Source organism: Anarrhichthys ocellatus, unplaced genomic scaffold (genome assembly GCF_004355925.1).
Source record: "Anarrhichthys ocellatus isolate YVR2014 unplaced genomic scaffold, GSC_Weel_1.0 scaffold7, whole genome shotgun sequence".
In the NCBI taxonomy this organism is placed as follows: Eukaryota; Metazoa; Chordata; class Actinopteri; order Perciformes; family Anarhichadidae; genus Anarrhichthys; species Anarrhichthys ocellatus.
In genome coordinates this window covers 1226912-1254120 of record NW_022280037.1, presented here as the reverse complement: position 1 = coordinate 1254120, position 27209 = coordinate 1226912, and the positions used below count along the sequence as shown (strand labels likewise).

Genomic DNA, 27209 nt, shown 5'->3' with positions numbered 1-27209 from the left:
CCCCCCCCCCCCCCCCCTCCCCCTCCCTCTTTTCATTCATTCTCTCCATCCCTCCCACCTTGTTTTGATCTCTTTCTTCTTATCCTCTCCCACTCGCTCTCGGTCACATAAAACATGCACATGCACCCATCTATCCACCCACACTTTGCAGTTGGCACAGGCGAGTCCCCCCGACAAGCAGCGCAGTTTGGCGTGGGGTTATGCAGGAAAATAAATAAAATAAATACAAGAATCGGTGCAGCACCACTGCCTAATGGTGTCTCCATGGCAACTAAGGGAGCAAGGCCCTGCGATGCGGTGTCAAACAAACACAGCATTTTAAACCTTAAAATAAATTAGGTTTTTCACCATTAGTAATACGCAGAGGCATTACCATTATGTGCTGGTGGGTGGGATGGGGTCGATTAAAAAGCAGCTGTGCACATTTTTACACATTCAACATACTTTTGGTTCAGGATATCACTTTTACTAACAGCGCATACTATTTACTATGGAGAATGCAGATTGTGCTTCATACTTTACTATTTTAACTAACCCTTAACATCCAGCCACAAAGTCAGCATGAGGAAGAGGAGGTTGGGGGCAGACAGATGGGTCAATTAAATGTTGGACTAGCCACAGGAGATTGAGTAGGTTTCTTATTTCCAACAAACGGTCAATGTTGGTTATTTTAACTTTAATTCAAACCCACAATCTTTCCCTAAAACCAACAAGTTAGTTTTGCGCCTAAACCTGACCAAATCTTAATCGTAGCGGCATAAGATCAGAAAATGGTTTGTTTGTAAAATGGCAATGTCACCCTTTGTTGCTTTCCAAGTTAGCTATTTTGTTCAATTACATTTATGAGAATGTGAAATGGCCAACGGTATCTGCTGCTTCCTACATTTTGTTGGATGTTTAAGAGTTAATATTGAGAACTGACTCGACTCTGTCTCTGTGGGAATTCCTATGAGACTTAAAACAGGGCAGAATAGTTTGCCTTGTCATAACCCTTCTTAAAACAAAGTGACGCATCTCAAGGGGTTTTGGCTGTAAACAATACAAACACTTCATAGTATTACTCATATTTGCATTATTTTTGTTTGACGTATAAAAAGCTCCACATACTACACAGACACAACTATATTGCAGGAAAAAAAAAATTGCAATTCCACACACACACACACACACACACACACATGCTCAATACACAACAGCACAGGGTGGGAAAGGCGGTGTGCCAGAGCACACAACAGTTTATCATCCTGTGACTTGGTGCATCAGAGGCGTGAAGGTGTGTCAGCAAACTGCTGGTGGAGGTAAAGGGAAAATGCATCACGGCTGGTGAAGCTTATTCAGGTGGAACTTTTAAGAAGAGGGCCCGAGCGGCGCTTTCAAGTAGCGAAGAAGAGGTGATTCTGTTTCAGTCCTTTGGCTTTAATGCTTTACCTGTGGCTCAGAGGCTGAGCTCTGGCACCGGCTTCAGGCTGCAGTGCAACCTATTGACAGCCAGTGAGAGAGGGCAGGAAAAAAAAAGGGTGAAGCAGGGAGAAAGAGGGAGAAAAGGGCAAGAGAGAGTGTGTTGGTGTGTGACACACACGGACACAGAATGAGAGAGGGTCAGAGGGATGCTGAGAATAGAGAGCTTCTTTCTTTTGGATTTCTTTTGGGTTCAGTTCAAGATTCCCCACCGGGGGAGAGGCCTAAACTGAAGAGGCGACTGAGGCGTCCCACATGTTTGCTTGTGTGTGTGTGTGTGTGTGTGTGTGTGTGTGTTCGTGTGTGTTTTTCCAGAAGCAGAAGAGTTGATGGAGTCGGTTGGACACCGATTGGATTCAAAACCATTATCCCAGCAGACCAATTGTGCACCTAAAGTTGTTCACGCCTCAACCAAACACAGACACGCTCAAATGAACGCACACGTTTGGAGCACCTGACTGACCAGTGACTTCATTTAAAAAGCCAGGCCACCGCCTGCGTGTCCCACAACAGTTGTGCACATCCTATCCAGAGCTGTGGAACACCATCCCCGTCTCCAAATAAATACCCTGCCATAGCTCTCATCCATGTCAGCTGCTGAAACGGTGATCCATGACAAATTAAACTCGTCCAAATTAAGCCGTCAGCCATTTTCCAGCTCATTCTCCGTTTCATCCAAACGCATTCCTTCGCCGTAAAGTTTTCTCAAGGCTGCACGGCAACAGATGCGAGTCTCTCCGTGGACTGTCGGTAACCATTTTTCAGAGACACGTCACTGTCAGTCCAGCAGCTGGTCCCTGTTGAACTGTGACAATACACTTCCTTAAGCTGTGCAGATCAACACGAGTGGTCCACAAAGCATGAAATCGTTGCTCTGCAAACATGATTTGTTAGTGTATCCACGCGAACAAACCTGAATCTTAAGAAAACAAACAATATAACCTTTTGAAGAACCCTGGCTTTAAAGATGTGTAACTGCAGGCCTCCTGCACAAATCAAATGAATTGCTCCATGTCATAGTTATTATGGATTGTTCTGTTGTCCTTGCAGTTCATGTAATGATGTAGATTAGTATTGCAATATGCTGATGGCAGTATTCCACACATGGTCTCACAGCTACAGCTACATGTCAAGATGCAGAGGGTTGATAGGCTCGTTTCCTCTGATTTGTTTACGGCTGACGGCTGTTTTCATTGGCTGCGAGCTTCGGGGGTTTGAGCGTCCATGACTTTTGCTGTCGAAAGCTGTGAGTCCTTTGTCCCAGATATCCAATGTGAGCCGCCAAGAAGGCTCAGAAAGGCTCGTCTTCTTCAAAAGCGCTGATGTGTGTGCGTTAACACCGATTCGTTTTTCATTTGCTTCTTGTGGGAATCACCCGATTAATTCAAAAGCATGTAGGCAGAAATGCAGCCAACATGTCGCACAATCACAGCTTACATGTAAAAGTGCCTCAACCTAAGCTAAACATGACACACACACACACACACACACACACACACACACGGGCTATGTTAATCATCTTAAGCAAGCTGTTTGTGCAATCAAACTCAGCAGCCACTCAAGAGTCATTCATCTTGCGTGAAAGTAAAGTGTGACAGCATCATTTTCAACGGGACAACAGCTGTATCTGTCTCGCTCCTGCTTCGCCCTGATCCGCTGTCAGGCTGCCGAGAGAGACAAACCCAACACAGCAAGTGTGTGTGACGAGACAATCTATACCCTGTAATTGTGAGCCAGGTTAATTCATACCGTACGTCTAGATTGCTCAAGTTTGGGGCTTGTTTACAACTGATCAGTACTGTGTGCATACGCCATGTGACCCGAGTCCCGATTCTACTCCAAATGGCACAATAGTCGGCGCGAAGCCAATGTCTGTATCCGTGGCCCCAGCTTGCACTTGAATCAATTAGGAGCTATGCTGTGGAACATGGATTGAAATTCACGGCACTTACCCAGAGCCGTGACACTTAGGGTGGGGTCCTATGCCTCCAGCCCCTTATATTAATGCAACAGCCATGTCTTGCCTATATATGCATGTGAACATGAAGGCGCCAAAACAAGCACTTGCATTAAGTGGGAGGACGCACAGCTAGGTGATATAGTACCCTTCGAGATGGCTGGGATTTAGTGTTCTGGCTCAATGATACTTCAGCAAGACAGATGATTGCTTTTGCTGTGACTTGAACCAGGGCTTCTCTTTGGCTGTATATAGAGCCGACAGTTGAATGGTGCACAATGCAGGATGCATGTATTGGTAAGCCCCTTTGAAAATAAGGCTTGTTACTGTAATTAATGAGCACCACTTGGGAAGGATGGGTGAGCCACAGGAACCGCTGCAGGGGGGGGGGGGGGGTGTCTGTTGCTGAAAACTGGAGATCCCCCGTTCAATTATTACAACTGATTCTTCAGCTTAGATTACTGGTGACACAGTTGTTGTACAAGTACGACAATAACAACACCAGACCCCGGCTATAATTCCCATCGGATAGGTCCACCTGCACCAACACAGCCTGCTGGAGGTTTCTCTGGATTACAAGCATCTGTTCAAACACCATAGGCCGATAGACGAAGAGCCACTCTAACCAAGCCTACGCTGTCTGTGGCTGAGCAACACACTGTCTGCGAGCAGCTTTGGTGGGAGAGAGTCTGCCTGCAGTGCAGCAGTGGACGAGAACGTCCAGAGCATCTCCGCCAACTGGCTGCAGTGGCTCTGTGCTTCACTGAGAAAAGAAACTAGGGATCCCAGGTTGTAAATCGTCACCAAGTCACCACCCGCAGCCAAACGCCACCCCAATACCTGCAGGAGAGGACACTGTGCTGGAGACGAGTGTTTCCCCAAAAGCAAGTGTGTGCTGCTGACGTCACCGACCACAGTCGAGGGATGAGAGACAGTTGATAGTGTTGAAAGGGAAACACTCTCACTCACACACACACACACACACACACACACACACACACACACGACAGTGGAAAACATGCGTGCATGCACACATGCCCTCTCTGCCTCGCACTAAAAGCACTTCATTCACAAAACAAAGCACAAGCCGCAGACTCGGAGCTCAGCCCGGAGAGTTTACATTAGACGCATACATCCGCCCACACTTTTGCATGTACGCACTCACACACACACACAGTGTAGTGTGCCGTCATAGAATCTCTGTTATCATCTGTGCTGTACTGCACTCCACGCTCAGTGCGTATACAGGGTTTCCCTCATGAAAGAAAATATAATAATGCTGCACTTTTCTTTTTTTTAACCCCCCCCCTAAAGAAACACACTCAGAGAGACTTGAATCAACATTAACAGAAGCTACCACCACTCCCCAACACCTAACGGATTTTGGATGACATGAAAATCCCGTAGAGTAAGGGTAAAACACAGATAATCCTGCCTGCATATTTAAAAAAAGCTAACGATGTCAAGTTGCTGCAGTAGGTCAGGATTTATTGCAGAGCTCTTTGGTAAATATGATGGAAGCTCAGCGAGCCCAAGTGGTCTATTATGAAGCACAGATTTGCACACACACACACACACACACACACTATGCCATATGTTGACCGTACCCTACGTAGGACCTGTTTTCGCACAACTTCTGCCAAAATATCACCTCATTAGAACATGCAACCCCCCTTCCCTCAGGGAGAAACAAGCAAAAGACGCTCCTGTGTCACCCCCACCACATCAAACGCAGAATAAAACAAAACATCAAGTCAGGGAAAGAACTTACCTGGCACAGAGTCTAAAAGCAGGAGGTGTCTAAGAGCACAAGCTTCTCTGTCACCCGGAGACGGCAGAACATAACAGAGTCATGTGTGCGAGAGATTGTTGGATTAAACACTTCCCTTCTCTCTTCCCTTCTCTCTCGTCTTGTCCTGTGACTTTCCCCCCCCCCCCCTCACATGTATCCAGGCCCTCTGACGAAGGAACGAAGGCTGGAGACGAAAGGAGGGTTCGGGAGAAATGACAGCGAGATGCTCGGGTCTCCTCCACTGAGACGAGCTGCGAGCGCACGGCGAGGACCATCCACTGCAGCAGAGCAGAGGAGCACGCAGTGAGAGAGGGAGAGGAGAGGAGAGGCAGGCAAAACAGGCATTTGCTGCTGCTGGTTCCAACAGCACGGCTGGAGCAAAAATACGGCACTGGAGTGTGGATCCTGGACTTCTCCAGTTGACTGAGCGTTTACCCGAAACAGATGGGAGAGTTATGGGAGAGGATGGGCGAGAGACAGAGGAGAGCAACAGAGAAACAGATAGTGAGAGGCTTTTTTTGTTTTTGTTGTATTAACATGGCACCAAGCAGACTCCACTATCTCAGTGCCGTTCCTCTCTTGCATGCAATATTTTTTCCCTACTCCTGCACGTTTACCACCAGTCTCCAGATTCTCCCGCGTCCTCATCTAGTGTCGCCGTGGATAAACTATAAAACTCACATCACATCAAGAGCCACTTTTCATTTTTTTCTCTTGCAGAACGACGCCATCAGTAACACTGACGACTGTCTCGTTATGTTCCTACTCAATGTCTGCCTTTCTCTTCCCTGCGCTGTCTCAGTCATCAGTAACGTGTGAGACAGTGCAAACAGAGCATGTGTTTTTCACCCTATGCCTTTAGAATAGTAGGCGAAAGACATATATTGTTTTAAATGTGCTCATGCAAAAGGAGTGCTCAGTGAATGATGGTTACATAACTGGCCAAATTATCCCCACCAGGCACACAAGTGATATGCATATTCAAAGCAATGCCGACTTTTAAAGGGGATGCACTCCAACAATGTGGCACATTTAGATACCCATCAATCTCTCTTATGGGGCAAATGGGCCACCTGGCTGAAGTGCCTCTTGCTTGCTGCAACAGGGGAACAGGCTTTTAGTCGGAGTCCTTCGGCCCCGGCAGGGCTCAAGGTCGCTTGGCAGAGCTGCTTGCCGGCAGCCCAAATCCTTCAATGATTAACAGCGGCAGACAGGACGGAGCAGCTGTCAATCCAGATCTATAGTCTCGGCCAAGAGAGCCGGGCCGGCAAACCGCCGCGCATTCCAACGCTGCTCAAGCAGGTAGAGCGGGGATTTATGAGCCCGCTGGAGAAATTCATTCCCCAATTCACCTGGAAAGACGGGTACATGGCATAATACTGATATTGTTCCCTCCCTCACTTCCCTCAAAAGAAATTAAAGAGAACAGAGGATGGGACGGATGAGGGGACGGGCTGGCTGGGTGTATAATGAGGCTGCGCTTCCATCAGATGGGCTGAGAGGGTGATACCTGTCGGAATAATATTTGCACAGCAGTCTTTTTTTGTATCTTTTGCTGTAAATCAATTGTCAACTCACTTTTATATCATTTTCATTTTCATGTCCAGTTTGTTCACTGGTCTTGAATCACATTTCAATAGGTTGAAATCGAAGCCCACGCAACATACAAGACACGCCATGCCGAGGCTACCAGTCTGGGAGGTTCAAGTCTCTGAAAGCCTTTCAGTCACTTGTCATTTGTAGTGACAAGTGTCCCAGTCAGGATGCTTGTACATATTATGCAGCAGAATAAAGTGACACATTCTGAAATCCTACAGTGAATAAAGGATGTTGGGGATATTGGGTTTGGGGGTCCTCCCTAAAGAAAATGTGGAGGTTTTTGACCTCAAAACTGCAATTTGACATCATTTGATTGACTTTATTATTTACAAATATCACAGCCTTTGTCGGAGCATTCTTCTGAAAATGTTTGAAAATCATATTCTGTAAATCAAAAGACCAGATACAGAATGGAAAACACTGGTGCTGCACCGCTGTGAATCACTAAGAGCACCTGATATGGAGAGGGTCAAAAGGAGTACCGGCAGCTTGGGAGAAGTACTGATGCGCAAGAAAAAGTCCCAGCAGGCCAAAGAGTAACAGGTAGACGTGCCGGTACTGCTTACAGGTGAGTACTGTCCCTCTTAGAGCACTGCTGGCAGCTAATGCTACTTCCAACTGGCCCCCGGGCTACACCCATTGGAGGGCAAAACAGTTGCTGAAGCCTTGTACTGTCTAATTTAAAGTGGCATGCGTCCATACAGCTTTATGATAAAATGCTAAATTCAGAAGAATGACCCTGACCCAGGAACTGAAGTAAACAGCAGCATTTTAGTTAAACATGTCCTAGAAGTGGCTAACAAGTCATCCAGCATACAGTATCCCATTTTCTGGGATATTTTTGATTTAGTATTCAAAATAAAAAATGAGAAACTTATTGATTTATTTCAAAAAAAATAACAGTAAAAAAAAAACAAACCTATAGATTCAAGTTATATTATATAAGCATTGTCTCTTTGCTATTTTGTTGCCTGCCACAACAATCCACCTTTCATCCTGCCCTTCTTCCTGATCCCTCTTCTCTTCCTCCTCCCGCCCCTTTTCTCCGGTATTATCAGTCTCTGAGCTCTCCGTGTCCTGAACGTACAATACCTCTACTCTCCTGTGTCGGGTGTTTCTCGGTCGGTTGGAAAAGCAGGCCTTCCTTTTTGTGTATAACAAATCTCATCTCGGAAAAATATTCATTTCACGGGTCGCTGTCCCATACAAGCCAATATCCGCGCAGGGAAAGGCATTAAGCGTTATTCCCTTCTCTATTCAAATTGGAAACAGCAAAGTGGGGCTGTGCCAAAGATATCGGCCTCCCGCTGTACCCGGTTTGTCCTTGCAATGAGGATGCAGCCACTGCTAACTATTCATTCTAGTCATTCACCAGCCGGTCTTATCATTGCTCTCCATAGACTTTGGCTTAACGACGTGCAAAGGCGACGTGTCTCACTTGTCTTGTTGTGTTGGACTGATGTGATCTTAATAACAGCGTGTCATGGTTTAATGATGCACACACCACACCCCATGAGGTCGAGTGCATCATGCATCGAGGGACAGGGCTACATTTGAAAACAGTCAATCTTGTTTCCTCATTTTAAAACACGTCAGCGGGAAATACAATATGTACACTGTGCATCGATGTATTGACGACGGCATCCCAGTTTTACACTATCCACATCTTAATTGTCTTTCTTAAACTCATCTGTATCAATCATTCAGTACATTTTCTCTGCGAGTAATTTAGAGTGAAATTCACTTATTGATTCAATATTGTTTTTTTAATTCCTCACCTGTCCTGGTTGACAATGGCATTAAATAACTCAAATATGTTTGTTGGAGTGTCACCAACCTGGTTGGTCAATGACATTTCACACTCAAACAAAAGTATTACACAAAAACTATTCCGTCTGAAACAGTCTAAAGAGGCATGAAACTTAGTTATAATCCGTCAAATGATGATGAAATTAAACCCTGTTTTTGATACTGTTCGTGGTCGACCTTTTGTTCATTTACATTCTGTAATCATCTGTCTGAACTCTGCAACAGTTTACATTGCCAGTGGCGGACTCCGCCATTCCTACATGGAATTGAAACTTACTTCCCTACACACGAGGGATTCACAAGAAACGATGCAGGCATGTATCCATCGTTACTATCTGAAATTCTAGCTCAGTGATATCAGTCTCACTGTTTATTGTTGCGAAACACCCGTTGGCTTTTATTGTGAAGCCACAAGTAACACATTGTCTTTAGGTTAGCACTGACAGCAATCAGTGCTAACCTCATTTTAAGGCATTTTGTTTTAGAGTGGATTGGTTTTAAATACTGCAGGGAGTAATGTAACAAAAAGGAGCAGCCACAGTGAGATGTTAGATGATGAGTTTCAGAACTCAGGCTGCACACTCATTATTTTAACGTCATCCTGCTGCTGTGTGGAAAAACTACTTGCAACATAAAATCATGAGATCTGCACGAAATCGGATCGCTGCTGTTAAATGCACGATGGAAAAGGGGCAATTATTGACTTTTATTATAAACATTTCTCAAAATAATAAAGTAGCCAAAAACCTAACATGATGCCTGGTAAATGCTTTTTTTTTTTTTTTCCATCCCCACTTTGTAATACTGTAAAAAAAAAAAAGTGGTCTACAAGCGCGAGCTAAGATACCCGGGTGATATATGCAGTAAATATCTATATTATAATTATATACAATTTTCTCAAAGTTGACACTGCTCCTCCAGAGGCTGAGAAGTGGCTACTAAATTGACTTTGACGTGTGAAACCAGTGGAATCCCTGGATTCACCTCCCTCAGTGTTGTTCACCAAGACTGTCGCAAATATTTTTTTCCCCCTTGAGTGTCTTGTAGTTCCGTCTGAATCGTGACCTCTTAACCTGCCACACAGCACAAACAATTACCAGTAATGCAGTACTGAAAACCTAGATATTGTTTTGGAGCAATTTTAAAAATCCTAAACCGACCAAGATCACACGCACTACTTTGACACACTGTACTGTATCAGTGGTGGTCGTGCGCTTCGCCTGCACAACGTCAAAACTGCTAAACTACTGTGACAGTAAATGTATCCAAGAGGAAATATCTTAGTCCATCAGACAAATCAAATCCAGAGATAATTTAATACTCTGTCTGTATTCCAGGCATATCTGGCTCTGCTTGCTGCCGGGATAATGGCTCCCCTAGTTTATCTGCTTTCTCTGATCTCATTTGCTGTTACGTTTCATACGTGGTTTGTGTAAACGGTGTGTGTTGTATGCAACCCATCGCTGAACACGGCTGCAGCTGCTCAAGGTGATACCACCCACAGTATTCAAGGGTCTCTCACAACTCGCTAATACAGTACATCTACATCTAGAGTGCGGCGCATCGATCCACTTCTCAGCTGGTCGTTCCACACTGGGGAATAAAGCAGCTCCATAGTGTTTGAATCATTTACGGCAGGTGGACCTGCGTCCACCTGCCGTAAATGATGGGTGGCACGGGTGGCTCTGTCATACTAGCAACATCCTCAGGCTATGAGAAGAGTGAAGTGCAAAGAGCGCCGTATAACCCACATGTATTGTTCATATCCCCAGCCGCCTGCGCATTGACTGGGTCAACACAGGGTTTGATGAATGACGCCTGGTTGGGCCCCGATAAAAACAATGTGCCGAGTAAGCCACGTCGTTCTGTTTGCAGTTTAGGGAAGCACGAGAAATTACTCTGAGCAGGTGATTACTTGGCTGAATTAAGCGGTGTGATGGATTTTCCCGACGGTAATAACACACCCAGCTAAGACAAATGTGTGAGCGAAAGCCCTCCGACTGCAAGAGCATAATAAAGAGGCAAAACGCACATGCAAAGGTCTGATGTACCGAGGAAACCTTGTGGTGGAAACTAATGGCTGAGCATTCATAATTCTTTCATGTTGCTTATGCCTTTCAGTCTATCCTCTTGCCATAACAGTTCACTTAGTGTGAATGCTGCTTCAGTCTTTACAGAGTGTGTCAACTTGGTGCTATTTGTCACACTTCTGACAACTGACAGTTGAGATTGTGTTTGGACCTAAAAACAGAAATGTTTGACATTTCCAATTTCTCCACTCGTTGTTTTTTAGTATACCTTAAAGCTACTACTTGATTCGACAAAACTGAACCGAAGCAGAATAAAACCTAATTTTGCTCCTCTATTTCACTCTTGTCTTTGACTGTAACTGTGACAGTGATAAGCACCGCCAATTTAATTATATCCACTCTCGAAGTCTCTTTCCTTTGTGGGCTCTTATAGTACTTTTATTTCACCAGATAGGGAATCCTTATGCATGGCGTTTAAACGAGCTGTATTTAACATTCTGAACATTAATATAGCAGCAGACAACTATTTACTACGTGAAGATATAGTGGAGCAATGTCTAGCTGAGCAGAGCACGAAGTCACTCTCCCTCTCTGTGTGTGTTGTTATCCGAGCTTCTCCTTGCTTTGTTGCCATAGCCGGGCTATGTTAGTGCATGTGAGCGTGCCACACTCATTATCTCACGGCCGTCAGCAGTGTACTGCTCTCATTTCACGTCTATTTGGTAGGGACAAATACATATACATAGAGAATGGCACAACAATTATCCCATGCGGCGTCTCACAGCATTTTTAGCTACTGCTAATTTCCAATGCTGATCCCTCATACGGCGGTTACAGCTGACCAGCAACGTTGTCGCGAAAGTGTAGCACCCCTCTCTGGTTCCCCCTCAGGTAAACACTGTTAGCTCTGTCACATTCGTTAGCCGTGAGCCGCCGGCTCGCCGTCGCCACGTTGAGAGCCATTAAGAGGAAATGTGGTGTAAAGAACATTGCAGCATAACGTCCATCTCACCCCCGATCCGCTCGATGAGAGCCAATCCTCGAGGCCTGCGTCTCGTGCAGTTTGTGATGAGCTTCGTAAATGATGTGTTTGCCTATTCAGAGCCCTGACTCAGCAGGCCGCTGCGTGGCAGCGGCCCAGTAGAAAGCCGACCTTCAGCACTTTGTCTCCGATTCATCTCAATCCTTAGTTCTTTAAAACACTGTGGTTGAATGTTTACGGCCAGGAGACATCAGAGGTGTAAATCAGGGGGGCCTCTGGCCCCTCCCCTGTGGCATCATCAAAAATATGATAAACGGTAAGCACATTCGGGAAGAGTTTCTCATTAGGAGACCTTTTTACCGTTGAGGTCACACCAGTGAAAGATGACAGGAAATTAAACAATAAATACATGCATGCACGGTCTCATTATTCCACTGCTGATGTGTTAGTTGTCGTACTGTAACTGATGTGTTTCGTCTTTCTCAATGTAATGGTTCATTAAAAAAAAATGCTCTCTTCAACTAAGACTGAAGTATGACCAGGTTGCCCTAAAGCCCTCTAAGTTAAGGCTTGAGACAGAAATTGCACTTCATGATCATTTAAAATACACATTTGTCATTCTGGGCTCTGGAACAAAAACCTCGTCAGTCGGCCTGCATTTGATTTGACATTTAGACATTGAAATGGACTTTTTCTTATTTCTATTACAGTTAAATAGAAATTCTGTGATTACTTGTTGATGTCCACGTTCAAAGCGTTCTGAAGGTCAATACAATACAAAAGAAGCCAAGGCTTAAATGGTGGCCTCCGGGTTCAAGGCACTGTTCGAACGTGAACACACAAAGTCCCTGGCTCTCGTCGGGCCGGGGTCATTCCCCATCTCTCTCGCCCTCTCATGCCCTGTCATCTCTGTACTGTGTACTCCCTTGTAAATGCATCAAAATCAAACCCAAAATGAGGTTCAATATTTCACTTCAGAACTAAAAAAACATTTTATATCTGAATTACAAAAGCATTCGCTGCTGATATTCACATCAGTCCGAATGCAAAATGAAAACTGCTTGTACACAGTAGTTTGCTGCATTAGGTTAATGCGCATATTATGTGACATAATGTACAACACAATGTTTTATTTCCCAAGAGGGAGTGAGTGCTGCTGTTTAAATGACTGGCTTATCTATAAGGCCACATACTACATGACATGTTATACAGCCACATGCTCCCATGGCGCTAACCTTCTATTATTGTTTACATGCAAGTGAAAGTAATTAAGCTAAAAGAAAACACTTTTCATGATACTGAGAAACAACACAGCAATCACATGCAGCAAGGCCGGGGGCATATTCAGCTCCTTCAAGCTCTCAGGAGGCCACTTTGTCATCAGCAAGTCTAGAGGCCTGAAACGTGCATTCTCAATGACGCAGTGTCAGCAATTAATTCTTCCTAATCTGACACGAACCTTGGGAAAGGACGCCGGTAATGGTGACAAAAATTCTGTCAGGATGTGCTATTGCGTTCTCGGGGAGGGCGACGGAGACACAAAAAAAAAATCTCACATTGCACAAAGTGGAACGAGAAAAAGGGAACTGAGCCGCATTAGAGAATGAGCTATTGCGATTGTTTCACTGCCCGAGATGTGGTGGTGTTTGTGGAACCAAAGCCGGACTTAATGAAAAGAGGGCACCGGATGAAGAAGAACAGCGCTCAGACCGAAATTCAATATTGCTTGATGTTCACAAGCTGGGCTTCTGCTGCGCACCACCGCACAGACCGTAACGAGAGTGAACTATCTCATTCAGATGGGAGGAGTAGTGAGCTCAATAAAGAGCAAATCAGGGAAATTATGCACACAGAGTCCCGCTATTGCGGGTCTGAATAATTCTGACACTGGCCTCAAGTCTGGAATACCAAACATCCCAGATGAAATAAATTAAATTAATTAGGACAGTGATTTTTAATGCCTGGGTCAACGTGGACACACAATTTGAAAATTTGGATTTCTTCACATGTTGAAGCAGCGTGCATAGGACCACAATGAGAGAGTTTGAAGGATGAAATCCAAGCCAACAAACTGTCGCTGGCGAGTAATGAGAGCTCTTTTTCTGTCTGCCTCTGTCTGAAACCATGGACCCATTATGAACTGTGTATGTACCGTCTGAGAACAGAAAACATGACGGGCATAGCAACAGTAACTAATGGGGACGTGCTCAGCAAACTTATTGAATATTTAAGTTATTATATTACTATGTACTGTAAGGTACAACTATATTTAAAATCAGCATTAAGAACAATGATTGTACAAAAAAACCCTGATTTAATCGACATGGATAAATGGAAACCTTTTTGTATTTTTTCCCACTTTCAATACGGTGACAGATTCTTATCACAGCAGCAATTATCTTCTAGTAATTAGCATGTGACCACGTCTCATTTCACAGGCTCTCTTGCAGAAAATGCTGCCTCCACATGTTCAACTCCGCATCTGCTGCTGCGACACAAAGACAGATTAGGGGTCATCTGTTGCTGTTTACCGAGGAAAACTCGTTAAATGAGTTTGACCCACTGCGGCGGAACCGCGCACGCATGCGGGTTCCGTACGTCGGCTTTCCCCCGTCGCCAGACGAAAACACGCCAGCTGGCCCGACGGCAACAGAGGAAAAGACACGGAAACACGCGTGTTCTCCCATGAGCTGGACTACTGTTGGTGTGATGTGTATCTGTGTGTCTGTGTGTAGTTCATAGAATTAAGCTTCCTTTCTGCTTGCGACAAGGGAAATTAATTCTACAGGGTGGGAAAACAACAGAATAACACTGGTCCCCCATACTGACCACCAGATCTATTTCTATAAATAGATTGCTTTCCTGCTGAGCAGAGCATATTTATTGAGAAACAAGTAGCTACATTACAGGCTGAGGACACTGTTGGTAGCCATTTTACAGGCAGTGTTGAAAGGATCCCAAACGTCCCTCGTGTTTCTAGTCTGAGCTACATAATCCTGTGTTCTAACATGCAGACAACACCCGTCCTATCATCACGGTAAATCTTGTATTTGCCTACTTATTGGATATTACCAGCAGCACAGCACATGCTGACACAAGGATCACGCTGTTTAACATGTAACAGTAGGTTATCTGATCCCACTCACTGCGAGAGCTCAGACTCTACAAATACACAGAGATGGAGACGAAGTTCACCGTTTCTGTAGCAAGCCCAGTTTAGACAAATCAGGGTGTGTGACACGCAAAAAATGTGCTGACTAATAAATGTATGTCTTGTTTGGTTTAGTAAGTGGAATAAACAAATGTAAAATTAAAACAGGAAATAATCTAACAAACAGACATGTGCAGCATAAAAAAGGGCTGTTAAAATTAACGAGCTCAGCCGTGAATTAATGTTCTGCGTTGGAAACATCACAGCATTTGATGGGAGGATTTACATGAGCATCAGAATACAAACTCATATTCCAGCAGATTTTTGTGCAGCTCTTTTATCCGTTCGGAAGCACAGAGGAACATACTATGACTCATACATCTATGTAGATAACCTCAGGGGGGTTCCTTTAAAGTTTTGATTGTAATCTCTGCTGAAACTTAAGGTCTTACATCTTAAAGTTGGGGAAGGCAGCTTAAGAGAAAGCAGCAAGACTAAGCTTGGTATACCGGATTCTTTGCTGTTTTTGTCAGCGCATTTGATTTATTGATTGCTGTCTGGATGTTAAAGAGAACGCTTCAGAAATAAATTACCTACCCTTGCTTTAAGGCAAAGTCAAGCTAACTCTGCATCTAGACTACTAGGTATTAGGAGTATACTCTATACTGTAACTGTGCCGTGTTTACTGTGAAGATCGGTATGAGAGTGATGGAGTAGTGAGTTTCTACATTATAATACAATTACCAGTACATGTGCACTGAGCCAAAAGTTAAATAGAGGCAAAAAAGACAGATTCCACTTTACTGCTCTGCTTTTTTGGGTAAAACAAATTACATAATACAAGAGTTATTTCAAAAAGGCAAACAAGACAGAGACTGATGCTGAACTAACACTGCACGGCGATAGAGGTGCTATTGTATTGCTGTGGTTTGAGTTAACAGGGATAGCAGATGTCCCTGCCACTCTGACTTTTTCGGAATGGGCTTGCTGGTTGGAATTGACACTTCGCTTCCCACGCCAAACATCCCAGACCCTCCAAGAGGGAATCTGTTTATGCTAGATTAGATTTCTAAAGCTTGCATGTTTTTGTTGTTGTAATTCCACAAATGTGTTTACCAGAGAACAAGCTGGAGGATAACCATGAACTGCCCCCAGTAGTTGGACAGAGGTTCACCCCGCCACCCAGAAAGACTCAGAGGGTCTCATGGAGAGTGTAAAAGTCGGATGAAGAGAAAACGAGAGACAGAAACCGTGTTAACTGAGTAATAAGGTTAATACTTGTTCTGACTGGTGTGAATTTTAATGTATGTGTATGTCAGTCACTGCTGGATAAACAAGATTAGGAGCTACGACATGTTGTACTTAGACACATTGGTGCTAAACGCTAACGTCAGCATGTTAACATCCTCAGAATGACAGTGCTAATATGCTGATGTTAAGCAGGTGTAATGTTTACCATGTTAAATATCTTAGTTTAGTGTGCTAGATTGCTAATTAGCACTAAAAACAAAGAACAGCAGAGGATGTTTCGCAATGTATTTGGTCGTGAACCAAAGCAGATAAATCTCTACATTGACCTGATGATGGCGCTAGAAGGACATAGACAAATACGTACTTAACCGTACCAAAATTCATCATCTCTCCATTAGTTGGACGTCTCACCAAAAAAAAAATGTGAAAGTCAGGGACTCAAAGTCGAAGATCCTCTGGGGACCATGAATGTCTGTCACACGTTTCACAACAATCCATCCAATGGTTGATATATGTCAGTCAGGACCAAAATGGTGGACCGATCAAAAGACATTGTCATCCATAGAGCCATGTTGGAAACAGGTCAAAAACAAGGGACAGAGAGATTTCTGGGTGGGTAACGGAGGTCCAAACCTGTTCTGATAGGAGTTTTCAATATATTATCCTCTGTATTGGCAACCACTGCACGGTAACTGCTGTTTGTTCTCATATAGCCTAAAATCTCCAGAGAAAAGAAAAGATCAGAAGCTGAACATCCCAATGCCACTGTTCATCCATTATTCAGCGCCAATCTGTCAGAGTTTCTGACTGCTCGTCTTTGAAAATCAACTTATTTTTCAAAGTGTATATTACCTTTAATATTCCCTTTCTACACGACCGAGAGAAAAAAAAGAGCCGATGGGGCTGTCATTAGAATACGTAACAGATAAGCAACTGGGCAAAAAATAAGGCCTTTCTTACAACAGTGTTGCTGCTTTTCTTCTACTAAAAATAAACAATGCTCTGTGCCGATTGTATGATTGAGATGTTGGACAGCATGAACCTCCTCCATGCTCCCACTAGATATAAGTGCCTTACCTCTTACCTCTCCCTCTTACAAGACTCAACTGTGAGAATAGTCAGCTTTGGGAATGGGGGAAGCCCTGTGAGTTCACAGTTGTATCAATAATGCAGAGCTTCTCGGGGGTGAATGACAGAGAGGACGAGAGCAGACTGTCATCAACGTTCCCCTGCTGCTAATTCTCTCTGCCAGAATCTGCACTTTGATGAGGAGAAAAAAAAAGCAGTTCCACAGCTTCACTCCACCACTGCAGTTTGTGATTCAACATGGAGGACGTTTTCCAACATGATACACTCAGTAGATCACAAACACGTGAGCCGAGGCAGACGTCATGCTATGGATGCTACTCGTCAATGCTTAAACAAAGCTTTTATTACTCTTTTATGTCTAGAATGACATTTGTATGACGACGACACACCGGTGAATGTTCCAAGTTAAACCGTCTCCACTGGAGCGTGACCGATACGTCAGCCGGGTTGATATTATTGGCCAATTTGAGCCTTTCACAGTTGTGATGTATGTGTTGGCACAAGGACCACAGATAGAAAAGATGTGCTTTGAAAATGCAATTTTCATTGACTTTACTTTGTTGACATAAATAACGGATGGTAAAAGCTTCCTTGTAGCTTGCATCGCAGAGATGGAAACAAAAGAGTAGTAAATGGCAGATAAATTGGTGACAGGATCATTTATTTATGTCATAACACATAGTCGCTCATACCCGACACGACGCCATTTACTGTGTTTGTGTGTGTATAATGTTTATGTCTTACACTCCAGTCATCCAATGAACCCCAAGCAGTTTCGGCACGTTTTTTTTTGCTCCTGTCACATTGTTCTCTCCGTGGCCTTGATTTTCACTGCACCTCTATGGAAACAGCACAACCATGGCTAGCAGTAGAGATAACTCAAACATGTATTTTGTGCAGTAGAACACAATTATAATGCCATAAATCATAAAAAGGTAAGTTGAATTTTTACAAAAATTGGCAAACAATGGAATCTATACATCCAACAAGTGTCCACAAGTGTAACCAATGTTGAAAAGAAGGAGGCTCCACGTGCTATATATATTCAGCTATTCACATTTTTACAACCTCTATTTACAGCCTCTCCTGTCCTCTCCAGCATGCAATTGTTGTCACGTGACTGTTGGTCTCAGCCGAATTAATCATGGCTTCCGAGCTGCAACTGAGGAGCGCAGAACTTTATGCTTTTTACAGGATCTGATTACTTCAAACTCGCAGCTTATTTGGGGCGAGATTTTAAATGAGACATGTAGAATAAAACGTTGATGATGAAATCACAATTTTAAGCTTAGTTTTGGTTGCTTGTTCAGACGGAAGCGTTCCTCACACATGATGTGTTCAAGGATCGTCGTAAAGATGAAGATCTGACGATAATTACTTTCTTTGAACTGATTTTTTCAGCTTCTGGCTATGATAAACAGTTTAGTTCTGTGGATTGTTTGATGAAAACATGCTTTTCCATCCCAACGCTTTTGGGGTTCATGAGGGTTAACCATAACAACTTAATATTTAGAGGGTCGTGGGTTTATTTATTTATTATTTTGCATTTGTGTTGTTGCTTATAGCTGTTATTGATATTAATTGAACTGTTAGTGAAGTTACTATTATGTATGCTGTTATAGTTTTTGATAAGTAAAATGGCTTGCTCAAACACATCTTATTTCACACCTTTCAATTTTAAGGGACCATGATCAAAACATTTTTGTTTACGTTATGTGTTTATGTTAAAACAAACTACAAAACATGATACATCGTTATTTTAATTTAGGTATGTCATGAGAACCGATGCTTTGGTACCAATTCTGTAAATGGGACGGGACTCGTTTTTCTACAGTGACGGAGGTACCGGCGATTGTGAACAACAAATCAGTGATGAAATCTGAAGGTAGTAGAGCTAGCAGCTGTTAAAGCACGGTGGGCAACACAGTCCTGCTTGGCTAATTAACAGAGCTAACAGCTAACGTACGCACGTTGCATTGAGTTACATTACAATACATGCAAGCTCTATTCAGTAAAAATGAGTATTGGGCGAAGGTTAATTATAACATTATCATGATGTGTTTGTATGTAATCTTGTCAAATTTAGTTTTTGGCGAGAAACTTGAGGCGGATTATCAGGGATTAATAATCAGGGATTCAACGATTAATAATGAAGTCGCAAAAACTAGTACGCAAATGGTGATAAATACATTTATTTAAGTACTGTTTGTTCAAAAGGTTTACATGATGACCAGGGCTTTTTCCCAAAGTCCGTGTTTATAAATGTTCCCATGTCAGCATCACATGTGTCCCTGCATTGCTGCTCAGTCTTTGGATCAGCCTCCCAGCTCCCGTGCAATAACACTGGGCTGTGCCTGAAAGACATGCCTTCGTCCACACAGTCTGTCTTTCCTCATTCTCCTCTTCGCTGCAAACACACTCTCTCTTTCTCTCTCTCCCCCCCTCCTGTGTTCTCAAGCCGATCCGCCTGTTCATCTAACAGCCCAAATGGCAACAGGCAAACCAGACAGCACGGCTCCGACAATATTACCTCGGGACAGACCATTTTTGTCAGAGTTCTGGCCGAGTGTGGTTTCAAGTTAAAGGATTAATCGTTCAGAAGGTCTTGGGAACTGGGGGCAAGCTGTGAACTTTAAAGATGAACACAAAGCATGAGGTGGCGTGCAAATATGCTGTTCGTCCTCACAAAACTGTGTGAAACCCATGCTGTTCGTCCTCACAAAACTGTAACACCAGTGATTTGTATCCCATAAAGCCTTTACCTCTGCAGCTGAGACGCGTTTCCCCTCGGCCAAGCCGAAGTCAGAGGGATGCTGAAATCCCTGAAATAGCAGTGGAGAGGACAACCACTCTGCCAGGACTTACAATAATCCTTCAATTTCATATTGTAGCCGGGTGTGATAACAGGGCCACTCTATCTGCCTCACTCTGCTGGCACTGTCGAAAAAACAAAGACAGACGGTCAAAAGATCGCTTTCCTGCAATTAAGAATGATCCCTTCAGGAGTCAAAAGTAATATATGTGAGCAAGTGTGTGAGTGTGCCTGCTGCGTGCCATGCTCTAAGGCACCAGTATAGCAGTATTTCATTGTACCGTGGCTTGGAATAAGAGATCACAGCTCCCCCATGAGGAAAGAAGCTGGCATAAAATGACATGAAAGTAAACGGAAGTTTTGAGGGACAGAGAAAGGAGGCTCATACATCTGGAGGCCCCGGCATTCATTATGGATGACTTTTACAAACACCGTCAAAGTGTGTGTACATATCGAAACACAGCAGAACTATCCAAATGGGAAAAGGGACGGTTGAGTGGCAGTGGATGCGTAAATCATTCAGGGGAGGAAAAAAAGAACAGAAGTGTGTGAGGGACAGGAAGTGGTAGATAAGATGAAGAGCAGAAGTGGTCCTGGAAAAAAGCAATGATCTGGAAATGGGTTTTTGGCCCCTGGAACATTACCGAGGTGTATCACTGTCAAAGGTGTTGTTGTTTTTAATCATTTCTCCCAGAAGAAATAGATCTACAGTAGCTAGCCAAACTGTTCTTTTTTCTTTTCCCTCCCAAAAAACAATGAAGCCAAGCCAGTCCTTTTCATCCCATGCCCCCCCCCTCCTCTCCTCCTCCTCCTCTGGGCATCTGGCCAGCGCGTAGATGAATGGCGGCTACAGTCGTCTCCAGCATCCTCATCTTACCCCTGCACGGAGGCTTGTTCCATCACAAAAACTGGCTGGAGATGATTTGCGAGCGCGTGTCTGCAACTATTATTTCCTAGAATAACTCTTCACGCCTCAGCAATTTCCCAAATTCCTACACCGGGGGCGGACGCAACACAACACCTGACTGGTATAGCGAGATAACCCCGCAGGATTAAATCAGAAAAAACACCTGCGTTTCTCTTATCGGTAAGAAAACAAAATGTATTTTGTGTCTGAAGGAAAGGAATCTGAAAGGCTGCAGACACGGTGGAATCTGCAAGGTGTCAATCAGACGGCGTCCTCTAATTGCCAGGAGCTCCTACACTGTTACCCTCTGGCCTCTACACTTTCCAGCGAGGAAATCCCCAGCTACAAGTATTTCAATCGCTTTCATCGATATATGCTGACTCGGGTCACTTCTTAGTGCAGCTTGATGGTAATAAAGTGCGTCCCAACACTGATTAATCGCCACAATTATGCTGAAGTAGTCCAAGTACATTTGTATTGAAAATTCTACTGTGTACTCAAAACACTATGATGAATACACAGAGCGACTGTGAGAAATTACAGTATGAAGTACTTTGGACCTACACAAGTATTCATAGAGCCTTTGAGAAAAGACTATGACCTGTTAAAGACTGATCTAAGAACCAGTCACGTGTAGAAAATCCACCACAAACCACCCTGCAGCCGACCTGTTGCATCTCCCGCCTGGCTTCAATCATTCTTTCAAGCCTTCACACTGAACTGGCACCCTGTTTAAATTCCTCCGACTCCGCTTGTGTTGACCTTGCAGTATTTAGGAAGGCTGCTAATACCTCTCCAGATAGTCGTCTCTGTGTGTGTGTGTGTGTGTGTGTGTATGTGTGTGTGTGTGTGTGTGTGTAGGCAGGTAGCGGGGCTGAGCTGATGCATTGCGATGGCACACAGATTGAATGCTTCACGGGTCTCTGGTCCGCGCCCGCTAGTCCGTGTCCCGGTGCTGTCCCCCCCCCCCCCCCCCCCCCCCACCCCAGTGCTCCGCGATGTAAATCTATTGCATAGGCCTGTTCGCTGCAGCCGGAGATTCACCCTCTCAGTCGCGCAGACTAAAGATAAGCTGACTCACTGTGCGCGATAGGTGAATGCTAAGCAGTGTGGGTGAATCTTATCATGAAGAGGAGAGAAGTGGGTAAAAGAGGTTGTTGTTTCCTTTTCGACACCAAAGATCCCAATTTAGGCACATAGCACCATCTCATGGTCTCACTCAGAAATTCATGTCTAATCAGTTAGGATACAGCGGAGTGGTGCAAACAGCACTCGTACTGTAGAGATATGTAACAGAGTATGCTCTCTGAACAACAAGCAAAACCTGACTGTCAATAACTCCCCTTTGATCTCAAGTAAATCTAGAGCAACATCCAGTAAATGTCTCTTTCAGAGGTAAAATGTTCCAAACCCTTTGAAGTGCATTCTTGGTTTTCGTAGCTGTACAGTTCAGAGCATTAACACATGCAAATAGCATTTGCACACCCCTAGAGAGCCATGCGTGCCTCCTGATGTATCCTCTGTGATTTGCTAATCCAACAGCACTGCGCGGGGTTGCCGTCAGCTGAACTACATCAACTCCCTTTTTCATCTGAATTGTACAGAACAGCTGAGCAGAATTTCATGAATCGATTCCAACACCAGAAACTGGGCAACATCTTCAGACAGGGCTATCAATATTTAACGTGCTGTTATGTATTCCGCTACCACACTAAATACTTTGAAGCACTATCAAAGCGGACTGTGCCAGCCGCTGATGCGAGACAGCTCCAGAGATATATATATATATACAGTAAAGACACAAGCTGCACAACTAGATGAATTATTAACTCCTCTCACTGCTGCTTGAAGTGTGGCTGCAAAGTCATTTAGCAACAGCTGCTTCAAACCGTCTCAGAGCTGAGAATGTGGCAGGCCGTGGAGTTACGTAATCTGCCTCACGTAGACCGAAAATAGAGGCTGTGATAAGATGGCGCCCTCTGATGAAAGCAGGTTGGGGTTGAACTTGTAATACTGTATGGGTTGGTGGTGCAGAAAATTGAATAGATGTAGACGCCGCTTCACGAGTGCAGGGGAATTCATGGACTGCGAATAAGGAATATTTGTCACACACACACACACACACACACAACAAAAAAAATACCAAACCTAATTATGAAAGCAGCTCTGTGATTATTTTGTGACACAGTGAGTGCTCAGCAGCGTGCAATCCCTATCCATATTCATCCATCAGTTCTCAGTCACTTCCATCTCTCACACCTTAACTTCTTGATTATGATGACAACCATATGTCAGTCTGTCTGTCGTCTACGCGGCCCAAACGGAGAGCCATCAATCCCCTCAGGTTGGATGCGATGCCCTGTCGACGCTTAACACAAACAACTTTCCGCACAAAATGATGCATGAGCCGTTTACCATTAACGGGGGGGAAGTGTTATTATCCTTTATGCAGATGCTTCCTCAAGATGTCGCTCCACCACTTGGTTACAAAGTGGCACGCTGATGTGTAAGCTTCATCTGTGGATAGCGTTAAACATGTGGCAGTGTATGTAGCCACTGATTAGCTATGATGCAGCACAGCAGGCAAACAAAAGCTGTGGAGCAACGCTAATGAACCGTCTCTCTTTCTACCTCTCACTTTCTCAAATCCACAGCACATTTTGCCGAGGCAGGCGCGTGATGGTGAAACGCCATTACTGCCGTCCTAATGAGAGCCCTGTGTCTGTTCCCCCCCCGTGGTGGTCCCCAGCAGGGCCTTATCAGGGACTGTGCCGTCGGACATGCTAGATGGGCGCGATAACCTCCATCTGTCTTCATGACCGTCCGGCTTTTATTGCTTTAGGAGAAGCGCTGCTTTCACAAGCTCTGCTCGGCCGGGGGAAACCAATATTTGTTTTCCGCGCTCAGGCCTGCGTGATTTGTAACATCGGCTTTACGTTTCTGTTCCCTGCAAAGGTTAACATAAGGTGCTAATGTTGATGTAGGATTTCAAGAGCACCCTCTCAGCTCATTATGAAGCACCTGATTTTTGGCCTGTGAACATAATGTCATCTTGAAAGAATATTACCGTGATAATATGACCTTGAATCACTTTTGCTCGTGCACGTTTGGGCAGCTTGTAATGTAAGTATTAACAAGAGCAAGAGCCTGCAGCCATAGCAGCATTTGCACCTGTAATTAGGCACAGCGGTGCTTTGAGCTAATTGCCGACATCAATATGAGCAGCTGCGGATGAAGGGGTAAAGCCAACGTCCAATCAACATATGGTCCTGATGGGCAGGTGGCACATTGTATAGTAGCCTCTGCCACCTGTGTACGAACGTGTGCGTGAATGCTGGCTTGTGTTGGAAAAATGCGGTGGTCGCTGACACTAGAAAAGCACTACACTGTATATGAATGCAGTCCATTGCATCAATGAACTGTCAAGCTATTGCCCTAATAGATGTATCATCTAATGCAATTTAATACAGTTTAATGTGGCCTCTCACCTACTGAGAGCTTGGAACAGAGCAACTGGTGTTAGCCATTCCTTTGTCCTCAACGGCACTATAAAGAGCTGATAAATCACAATCCTGGCGTTTAGATTGCCGAATCTTAATATCTACTTTGGTCTTTTGAATGTTAGATTACAGAACAGTGACATTTATTTCATTTCACTCACTAAATAACGAGGTCCAGCACCTCTAGCTTTTGCTGTGATTGGCTGTCATTCACGGGAACAAGTCAAATGATTTGAGCAATTTTGACTGATTTGTCCCCTAATGCTTTGTGTTTAAAAGCTTTATGATGCGTTTATCATCAGTAGTATTGCAGGGTTTTGCTTGAAATACTGAAGTACATACTGACTGTATTTTATTTTAAGGGAATAGTTAGAATTCTTTCAACGAAGTTAGACCTAGGAGACAATTATCTTAACTTAGCATAAAGACTGGAAACAGTCAAGCAAACTCCACAAAGATGAATAAATAATTAATACAATGTTTTTATAATTAAAACAAACAACAGATTTAAATTGTATCATCTGTACATAAACAGCAAAAATGTTGAAATGAGTCTCTGCTCGTTCTCTGGCAACTTCACCTTGAAGACAAGAGTCAAGAAATGGTTCATCGACAAAATAAGAGTACTTCCCAAAATGCAGAACTATTCCTTTTAAATCCATGTTGACCCTTTAAACGATTGCTTGTCTCTCACCGTGGTAATGTTATTGTTCTCATTTAATTGTCTTTCCTGATTAAGTCTACCTCTTCAAGTCAAATTCAGCTCTCTAATCTTCTGCTTTCAAACAAGATTACACAACATCAATGGAGTGTCAGCACTACTGTCTTGCTTGTCACAAAACCAAAGATAATTTTCCACGACTGAATAAGCTTCTTCAAGCGTTTAAGACAGCGCCTCAAAAGAGATCAAAAACAGAAAATATACGGCTTTATAGATCAAAGAATTGATGACTGGGATTAATTATTAAATTAGGGTTTGCGATGACATTATTTTTGCATGGAGTTTGGGCGATTCCAATCCTACAAATCCCTCTCTCTCTCTCTTAAATGTCTATGACACACTGTAAACTTTAACCCTGAGCAGTGAGTCATCCTGGTGAGCTGTGGAATGAGGTCGACACTGGTCGTCTTTTATCCTTGGCCCGGTTGGAGGTTTGACTCGGACCGCAATCGGACAGTCAGGACGTCACTAGAGAGGCACTGAGACTGAGGCCGTGTTCAAAATCGCATGCCGACATACTAGTCGCACTAATAATGGGGTAAAATTGAATACTTAGTGCGTTGACACTGAGTAGTATGGGGATTTTGTGTATGCGAGAAATGCCCTCATGTATACCACACTAACAAGAATTTCTGAGCATGAGAAGTGAGCTTACTGCACATGCCCACAATGCACTGCACTCTGGGTGCTTTGAGACCAGATGTCAGCCATGTGAGATTTTGAGCCAGGCTAAAAGTTGTTAATATATCACTTTATATAGTTTTAATATGGCTTCAGGCGAGAAAGTAGCCATTGAGATTTCCCAATATGTGGCCAGTTAATCTAAATTTGCTGCGTTTGCTTTCGGAGATGTGACAGAGCTGCTGGTGGGGTGCCTTGAAACCGAACCAGCTGTCGCTTGAGCATACCAGTATATATTCAGTGTTCAACAGTCTGCCAGTAAAATCATGCTTAATTGCTTATTCAGTAGGTAGTATGCAGTACATACTGATCTACCACTCATACTGAGTAGTGTGTTAGTATGCCATTCTAACACAGCATGACACTGATTGGTCCATATTTGCTCTATTCTAGAGCTAAAATAATTTGTGGATTAATTGGTTAATCCGCAACAATCTTTACAACAGAAATACCACACAATGAAAAACATGTTACCCACACTTCACACATGTTTTCCTCTACATGGTTTGCGTCCACCACTGGGAGTCAGCCTTCCTTCTTTCATGTCTGAGCATTTTAACTCATCATTTTGCTTCTAAAGCTATCGACAACCCACTCCAACTGCAACCTTGATAAAGGGACTCTCAGAAGACTTCACAAAAGAAGCAAAAATGCCAATTTGTGCACGGCAATGACAGAACAGAAGGAGAAGGTCACTCCAGAAATAACGATTCCCCGTGACAAAGAGAAGTAACTGATGACACATCGAGAAAAATGTGAGAAACTCTTTGAAATAGCCGACACTCGGTACAATAAAAGCCTGAGTCAGTCACAACTTCAAAGAGAGCTACAGCTGATGTCTCACTTTCCGTGTCCTTGAGCAGAAGAGGGTGGCAAAGTGTTGGTCTATGCATGTTTCTTATTAGTGAACTATCACCATCAGCCAAAGTAATGCTCACAAACAGTGCGAGGGTGGATGTCCATGCTGTTTTTGTGATTATTATTTTGAATTGGTCTTGATCCGCCTGCCCTTCTGGGCATAAACACATTCAATTATATTCAACAAATGGTGTTTGTGTGGACGTGTGCGCTCTAGGAGCATGTGGTTCAGATGTGCCTTGATGCACAAAAAAAACAAAAAAAACCCTCATGGTCAGCAAGATGAGGGAGGCAAAAGAAGCAATGGACAGTGGCACTCACAGATGGCAGTATCTAGAGCAGAATATGGTCCCGACCAGCCTGAATGGTCAATGACAGAGAGAAGTCAAACAAGAGAAAGTTTTTAAAGAGTGAGAATATGTTTTTTTTGATTAAGCATCATTGACAAACACCGCAGTGTATTTATCCTATGAATAAAGTAATACGCTGCTTCTATCTGCATATCTGAAAGTAAACATGTCTTTCCCACAGAATCGAGCTTGTTTACAATACTAAATTGAAGCGGTGATACTGAACACACATCCAATATGGACGTCTGCAAACAGTCACCTC

The 27209-nt window shown here is 43.8% G+C and overlaps 1 protein-coding gene across 5 annotated transcripts in view; it reads right to left on the bottom strand.

The window, feature by feature from the left end:
* The window catches only part of dlgap2a (discs, large (Drosophila) homolog-associated protein 2a), a 132524-nt gene that overhangs the window by 87664 nt on the left and 17651 nt on the right, over nucleotides 1–27209 (bottom strand). For 2 of the 5 annotated variants that reach the window (XM_031847510.1, XM_031847511.1), the window contains exon 1: nucleotides 5187–7655. The exons of the other annotated variants lie outside the window; for them this stretch is intronic. The gene's annotated coding sequence lies outside the window, so the exon portion shown is untranslated. Of the gene's footprint in view, nucleotides 1–5186; nucleotides 7656–27209 lie in introns of those variants that run through there. 5 annotated transcript variants of the gene reach the window in all.